Source organism: Eschrichtius robustus, chromosome 2 (assembly GCF_028021215.1).
Source record: "Eschrichtius robustus isolate mEscRob2 chromosome 2, mEscRob2.pri, whole genome shotgun sequence".
NCBI lineage: Eukaryota > Metazoa > Chordata > Mammalia > Artiodactyla > Eschrichtiidae > Eschrichtius > Eschrichtius robustus.
Window position 1 is genome coordinate 114373919 of NC_090825.1, and position 8647 is coordinate 114382565.

An 8647-nucleotide genomic window follows, 5' to 3' on the forward strand; every position below is an offset into this window, starting at 1 on the left:
CAAAGATCCACTATGGTGAAGCAAGTGGCTTCAGGAAGAATTGATGACAGGATTGTATTTGGGCTAGGTGCTATAGGGAAGCAAGGGATAATAATTTTGCTGATGGCCCTGAGGTCTTGAACAAATGGATATTGCCATCCACTTAGTTTCCTTGCTGGCAGGATGGAAGTGTTACAAGGACTTGTATAGGGTATGAGAAGACCTTTGGATATAAGGCTTCCAAATAGATTTGATGCCTCTTCTTTGCTTCTGGTGTCAAGGAATATTGTAGAAGTTTAGATGGTGGTGTGGTTGGATGTATCTGAACTTTTAGAGATTCTATTCCAATTATTTTGCCTATGTATGTGAAATTTTTAGCCCGTAGAGTGTCAGGTACAATGTCAAGATCGCTGTTTGTGGTATGTACTAAATATAATGAAGGAAGCAAAGGTTCCTCCAGAGCAGACACAACTTAATTATGAATAGACAAGTCCTCTAGAACCTCAAGAAATAGTCCTTCTGGTGTGCATTTGATTTTGCAATTCCATTGGCAAAGTAAGTGTCTCCGTATTAAATTTGAAAGGGTGATATCACAGAGCAGGAAGAAGTTTTTATCAGTTAAGGGCTTGCTCATATGGGAAATCTGTTGGCTTATTTGAAATACGTACCATCCGTGTGATATGTTACTCTGAGGAAGAGGTTGAGCAAAAGTGGCAGGATTTAGTGCAGAAAGAGTGGCACCCATATCTCCTTGAATATGAGTGGCAGGAATTGGTGAGAAAGACTTTGTGTTTATAGTTAATTTGCCTTGAGTGTTTAAGGATATGTGTCCAGCATTTAACAAAACCACTGCATAATATTGCTGCCTCGGCATTCGTTTTGTGTGGCCAAGTGGCCTGCAGGGGCCTTGAACTGACACTAGCCCCTCCCTGGAGTGCACGCCAGAGATGATAGCCTGCAAGGGCACAAGTCAAGGTAACTTCCTGATATGATTCCCCCACCTCCCAGGGCCTTGACCTTATAACTCCATGGATAAGAAGACCCTCAGTGATCCTAAACGAGGGATCTTCCTTTGTCTTGGTTTTCTTTCATAAGCTGGGGCAATCTTCCCTCCATGTTCTTCTGTAAACAATATCTACAAGTGTCCTTGTCAGTAGGTGGTTGGTTGGGTTGTGAGCCACCTAGGTGTTTGATCTGCAGGGCTAAGTTTACTTTGTTAAAGTCTTGTTTCATTTTTGTTCTAAAGCCCTATCAAAATATTCTGCTAGGTGTTAGTTACAGTTTAGCTCAAGTGCCTATTTTCCATTCTGTTTTCTGTTTTTGAATTAGATCTCCAATTTCACATTTAACTCCGTCATCAAAATGAGATGGGAGAGCTGCTGCTACATCAGCACCTTCTTTAACTCACAAGTGTTGTCAGGAGTTATTTTCTAGTCAACCCTGAAAATCTCCTATAGTTTCGTCTTGTTTGCATACCTGAATTATGGTTCAGTCAACTTTGGAGGGGGAAATGCTTCAGGTATGGCTTTTAGGAGATGAATTTCTTTTCTGGCACTATATTTTCTTTTTAAGTTTATTGTGGTTTATTGTGGAAAAGGGGGCCTGTAGGTCCCTTTCCAGATAAGTCCAATCAGCTTTTGCCACCCAGGATTTAGCATCTGAAGTTCCAGCCAACATGTGTACAAGTTGACATGTCAGGTAATCCTAGGTCATATGTACCCAAAGAATTTTAAATTCTTCTGTGAATATCTGTGATCTTGTTTGGATTTAAGGAAATCTTTAATTATAGCTCTTAATTCAGCTCAGGTCCAAAGCTTAAATTCTGTAGTTTCTTGTACACCTGGCTCATGGGAGGGATGGATCCTTACAGGCAACTGGTATTTTGAGGTTTTAGGTAAGTGGTTGGGAAAAGGTAGGGTGTCTGGACAAGGGGAGGAGGGAGGAGGAAGTGTGGAAGGAGAGAGGGCAGAAGAACAGAAGGAAGAGGGAGGGCTGAATGGAGAGAGGCGGCCAGGGGACAAAAAGGGGAGGATTTATTAGGGAACGAATTCTCCTTCGTTCTTGCAAGTTTGTCAAATTTTCCTTAGCTTGGGGCAAAGAATCTCTTAGTGAAGTAATTGCTTATTCAGAATTTCATTGGGAGGCCTCTGCATACCAATCAAAAAATGATGCTCAATGGGATTGTGAAATCTTATTCCCTTTCTTTTCTAAGGCACCTCTCAAATGAACAGTTTTGTTCAAATCAAATGTTCCCAAGAGACGCCACTGAAGGCCCAAATCATCCTTCGTGAGGCTATGCCACTTAGAAAGTTAGACACAAGAATTAGGATATTAATCAGAGTACATATAATAATCAGTAGTTTTTCTAGGTAGTAGAGAGGATTTAGACTTAAGATGACCCCAGGAGAGCTGGAGATGGTTGGCAGGAATGTAATACTTATATTCCTTGTGTCTTGGGCACCAACCTGAGAGCTGACCACCTCCTAATGCAGACCCAATAATCTGTGCTCCTGGCAGGTGGAAAACCAAAGAGAATACTCTCTTTAGATTAAAGCCAACCTTTTAGGACATAATGTAGAAGGGAAACCTTATCCGATTCTATTGGTGACACACCAGCAAAGTTTATTCAGTGGATGCCAATCTGGTGAGAACTGAAAACTCAAAGGTCTGTGATGCCAGCTCAAATAACAGGCATTCTGCTCTTTGAGTCTCCTTCATAGGGCAGTTTTGTCCTCCTTCATAGGACAAAAAAACACTTTTAGACAACACAACACCAAACAGTAACACAAAAGAAAGCAAAAAGAGATGAAAAAGAATGGTCTCATTCAACCAAGGAGGCCAACAAATGCAAACCAATAACAAAGTCTATGTACCACACAGAGAATAAATAGCTGAGCAACTCAACACAAAGAGAGAAGAGTTCAGACCTGGTGATGGGTCATAGACTAGACCAGCAGCAAGGCACAAGGAGGCCCTATGGGTACCACACATGGTTGAAGGTAACTATGGAAATACAACCAAATGAGAATAAGCTAATGTTATTTATTCAGAGGTTGCTATAGAGGCAGACAGAGGAGTAAGAAAGCTTTATAGTGGAAAAAAGGGGAAGGCTTCTACGCCCTGATTGTAGGCTGCTGGTGCAGGGAAGTTGTAGGCAGGCTAACTAGAAGTGGGACATCCTATGTGGTTGGTTAGGGGTACATATTTTGCTTTCTCTGGTTGGTTCTTAGTTGGAAACAGGGGTAAAATTAGGGAAGCTATCAGTTGTTAATAAAGTCCTGGTCGTTTGGGGATGACTATGACAGAAGTTATTGTTTGGCTTCCCACAAGTCTAACTTACAGAAAGCAGTCTGCCTTCCTAGCGTACATACTACAGATCATGGATTGGCTTCCTGGGCTGGTTGCTGCAGATTGTGGGTGAGAGTTGTAGTTATGTATAGTCTTCCCAGTACTGTCTGTATATTCAGTCTCCCACGTCAATCTGTTTTTTCATGTATAGGTATTTATTCTGAGTTTCCTAGCAGATTTTAGAGTTTTACACGCGTGCTTGATATTATCTTGCTTGACACTCAGTGGTTTCTTTCAGACGGAGGACTCATCAGTGTCCATCTTCAGTTTTGGGCTATTCTTCCTTTTCTTATTGCTATCTCTCCATTATCAGTTCTCATTCTCTCCAGAATTTCCCTTAGAAACTTTTTGGTTTCTGGATTTGTCTTTCACATTTTTTAACTTACCTGTCCTCTTTTTCATCTTATCCCTTTGGCTTCATTCTGAAAGAATTCTTTAACTCAGTCTTCCAGCTCACTAATTCTTTCTCTCTATTTGGCTTTTTAATCCATCTATTGTTAATACTCTGGAACCCTATCAATTATATTTGTCACTTGAAAGAGTTAATAAACAATGTGTTTTGTTTTAAAGTTTCTGAGTACAGTAATTATCTTTTTTTAAAAAGTCCTCTTCTGACTGCAATATTAATTCTTTGTCCTCAGATATAAATTCTGCCATTGGTTGAGTTTGTTGCCTCTTTCAATTTTGGGTGATTTTCCTGAATTTCCTCCAGTATTGGATGATTTTTGGTTGTGTTTATCTCAGTGATTGACATTTCCTGTTAAATTATCTGTTTTCTCTGTGCTGTGGGGCCTTACCAAGTGTACTGTTTTGAATGAACTGTGTATGGTGAGAATGGGTAAGTGTGGCTTGACGGCTGGGTGGAGTATTTGTCATTCTGTGCCAAACTATTTTCCAGAGTGGCTGTGTCATTCTACATTCCTGCCTATTAACATTTTTATATGTCCATTTTGTGTACACACCCGAATACATCCTAGGTATGCACCCAAGGATGGGTTTGTTTTCTAAAGTGCATGCACTAATGTATTCTTCAGTATATACAAGCTCTGTTTACTCCTTGTCCTCAGTGACACTGGATAATGTATAGCATTTTCTTTTCCTCTATTTGGGGGAAGTATAGGCTATCTTGTGGGATTAATTCACACTTCCCTAAACATTTTTCTTATGTTTATTACCATTTAGTTTTCCTCTTCAATGATAATCCTGTCCTACTCCCTTATCCTTGTTTCTCTTGGGTTGCTGTCCTCTGCCTAGTGATTCTTACAGCCAGGATACTAAAATTTTGTCAGATATAAACATTACAATTATCTCATGTTTGTGGTTTGGTTTTTCATGGCCTTTCTGAAACCCTTTTGGGAATAAAATTATTAATTTTAATACAGTCAAATGTATAAATATTTTCTTTTATAGTTGATGGTCTTGTGTATGTTTTCCTATATTCTAAAAGTTTGATAGGCTTATCTCCTCTATTTAATCCACTTGGAATTTATTTTAAAGCATAGTGTGAGGTGGGAATCCGAATTCACTTTTGTCCATAAAAGTACCCGGTTATTCCCATATACTTTCCTGCATTCAATACTCCATTCCCAATCACTTGCAATGTCAGTTTTGTCATATGTCAGTTTTGTCATATGTCCATATAAGTGTGGCTCTGCTTTAGGGCTCTCTGTTCTGTTATCAATCACTGTACTAATTACACAGTGCCTTCCATATAGTATTACTATAATTGTATTCTAAATTTTGATATCTGGTTGAGTAAGTCTACTCTCCTGCCCCCAGCATGGTTCTTTATTCCCAGGAGTGTTTGTCCATTCTTCCCCCTTTGCTCTTCTTTGTAAACATTTTGAAATGGCTTGTCAAATTTCATCAAAGTTTAGAAGGATTGGAGTTAAATTGAAACCATAGAACAATCTAAGGAGAAATGCATCTTTATGGTTATAGTTTTTCAATCTCTACATGTGGAATCACTCCATGTATTAGATCCTCTATGAATGTCTTTCAACAGAGTTTTCTAATGTACTCCAAAAGAGTCTTGCACACCTTTTATTTACTTTTATATAAGAAACATATATTTGGTTGCTATTACAAATGATGTCTTTCTTTATTACATCTTTTAAGAAGTTGCTGGTATATAGAAATGCAATTAGGTTGCTAAACCATTCTCTTTTCACATTATCCCGAGTACTTATCCTTTTTCCTACTTGAGCTTTTTCTGTAGTTATCATTTTCTAATATACTGTATAATTTTCTTCCTCATTTTGTTTATTGTACATTTTCCTTCACCAGAATGTAAGCTACATTGGGGCAGGTACTTTTTCTATTTTGTATACTACTTTTCCTCCAGCATTTCCTCCAGCAAGAGTAGTATTCTGCTTATAGTAAGTATTGAATAAATATTTGTTAAATAAGTGGATGAGCTCTTATTAATTTTAATAATTCATTGTACATATTTTGGGGGGACACTGTGCAGTTCAATTATATCATATGCAACTAATGACAATTTAATTTCTTCCTTTCGGCCCTTGTCTTTTTTTGTTGTCTAGTTGCTCAGGTTACTTCCCTTCATATAACATTGGATAGAATTGATGACATTCGTGAGGGTGGTATTCTTTTCTTGCTACAGATTTTAAAAGTAAAACTTCTAGTATTTCTGTGTTACATATGATGTTTGTACACGTACATTTTTTATGAGGGGGAGATTTTCTTTATAAGCTTAAGAAAATTTCTTTTTACTCCTAGTTTGCTAATTAAAAATATATATTTTAAAAAATTGGATATTAATTTATTGATGTTTTATTTGTATCTATTGATAAAGTTCTATGGGTTTTCATCTCTAATTAATTAGTATGGTGAAATGGATTAACAATTTCTAGTATTAAACCAATTTTGGTCCTGCTTTGGTTACTTGAGGTAAATCTGAGTTTTAATACTTGGTGTCATATTATTTTCTTACATTGCTTTACTTGGTTTGCTAGCATTTTTAAAAAATGAATTTTATGTCTACTTCTTGAGTAAAATTGGTCTTCAATTTTTTATTTCCTGTAGTATCCTTCCCTAGGTTTGGTGTCAAGATTTTGCTAACTTGATAAAAAGGACTGGGAAGCAGTCTTCTTTCTTAGTCTTGAAAAAGTTTGCCTAACATTATAATCTGTTTCTTCAGTGTTTCATAGAATGCTTGTATAAAATCATCTGGGCCTGGGTATTCTTAAAAGAAGTTGTTATTTTTAAAGTTAATTATTCAATTTTTAAAAATAGTTTTAAAGTTTTGAGTCAACTGTTGTAGTTTATATTTTTTCCAAGTAGTGTTCCTTTTCATTTAGGTTGTAAAATTAGTGGGCATAAGGTTCATAATTATTTTTATTACTTATGTAGGAGCTTTTAAATCTCTGCTCCATCAGTGGTTCTGTCCCATTTTCATTCCTAATAGTATGTATTTGTATTTTTTCCTTCTTTCTTTGTTCTTACTAATTTGTCAAATTTATATATTTTAAAAGAATCACTATTAATTTATCTTTACTCAGTTTCACATTTTTTATTGTATCTTTTTTCTCTATTATTCCTAAATTCCAAACAAATGATTTTTTTTCTATTTACTTTTTAGTTATTGACTTCTAACTTTGAGCTCAGAGAATGAAGTCTGTCTGATAATTATTGCTTGAAATTTATTTTTGTTTTTTATATTTAAATATTTTTAAATTGAAGTATAGTTGATTTACAATGTTGTGCCAGTCTCTGCTGTACAGAAAAGTGACTCAGTTATACACATATATACATTCTTTTTTAATATTCTTTTCCATTATGGTTTATCCCAGGAGATTGGATACAGTTCCCTGCGCTATACAGTAGGACCTTGTTGTTATCCATGCTAAATGAAATAGTTTGCATCTACCAACCCCAAACTCCCAGTTCATCCCTCTCCCTCTCTCCTTCCCCCTTGGCAACCACAAGTCTAATCTCTATGTCTGTGAGTCTGTTTCTGTTTTGCAGATAGGTTCATTTGTGCCATATTTTAGATTCCACATATAAGTGATATCATATGGTATTTGTCTTTCTCTTTCTGACTTACTTCACTTAATATGATAATCTCTAGTTATGTTGCTGCAAATGCATTATTTCTTTCTTATGGCTGCAAATGGCATTATTTGCTGCAAATAACATTATTTCTTTTTTATGGCTGAGTAGTATTCCATTGTATATATGTACCACATCTTCTTTATCCATTCATCTGTTGACCTAAACAAACACTTAAGTTGTTTCCCTGTTTTGGCTATTGTGAATAGTGCTGCTGTGAACATAGGGGTGCATATATCTTTTTGAATTAGAGTTTTGTCCGGGTTTATGCCCAGGAGTGGGATTGCTGGGTCATATGGTAATTCTGCTTTTAGTTTTCTGAGGAACCTCCATACTCTTTTCCATAGTGGCTGTACCAACTTACATTCCCACCAACAGTGTAGGAGGGTTCCCTTTTCTCCACACCCTCTCCAGCATATGTTATTTGTAGACTTTTTAATGATGGCCATTCTGACCAGTGTGAAGTGATACCTCATTGTAGTTTTGATTTGCATTTCTCTAATAATTAGTGACATTGAGCATCTTTTCATGTGCCTACTGGCCATCTATATGTCTTCTTTGGAGGAATGTCTATTAAGGTTTTATGCCCATTTTTCAGTTGGGTTATTTCTTTTTTTGTTGTTGAGTTGTATGAGCTGTTTGTATATTTTGGAGATTAAGCCCTTGTCAGTCGCATCATTTGCAAATATTTTCTCCCATTTCATAGGTTTTCTTTGCTTTTGTGTGTGTGTGTGTGTGTGTGTGTGTGTGTGTGTGTGGTTTCCTTTGCTGTGCAGAAGCTTATATGTTTGATTAGGTCCCATTTGTTTATTTTTGCTTTTATTTCTATTGCCTTGAGAGACTGACCTAAGAAAACATTGGTACGATTTATGTCAGAGAATGTTTTGCCTATGCTCTTTTCTGGGAGTTTTATGGTGTCATGTCTTATGTTTAAGTCTTTAAGCCATTTTGAGTTTATTTTTGTGCGTGGTGTGAGGGTGTGTTCTAACTTCATTGATTTACATGCAGCTGTCCAACTTACCCAGTACCATTTGCTGAAGACTTTTTCTCATTTTATATTCTTGCCTCCTTTGTCAAAGATTAATTGACCATAGGTGTGTGGGTTTATTCCTGGGCTCTCTTTTCTGTTCCATTGATCCATATGTCTGTTTTTGTACCAATACCACAGTGTTTTGATTACTGTAGCTTTGTTTGTATTGTCTGAAGTCTGGGAGAGTTATGACTCCTGCTTTTTTTTTTTTTTTTTTTT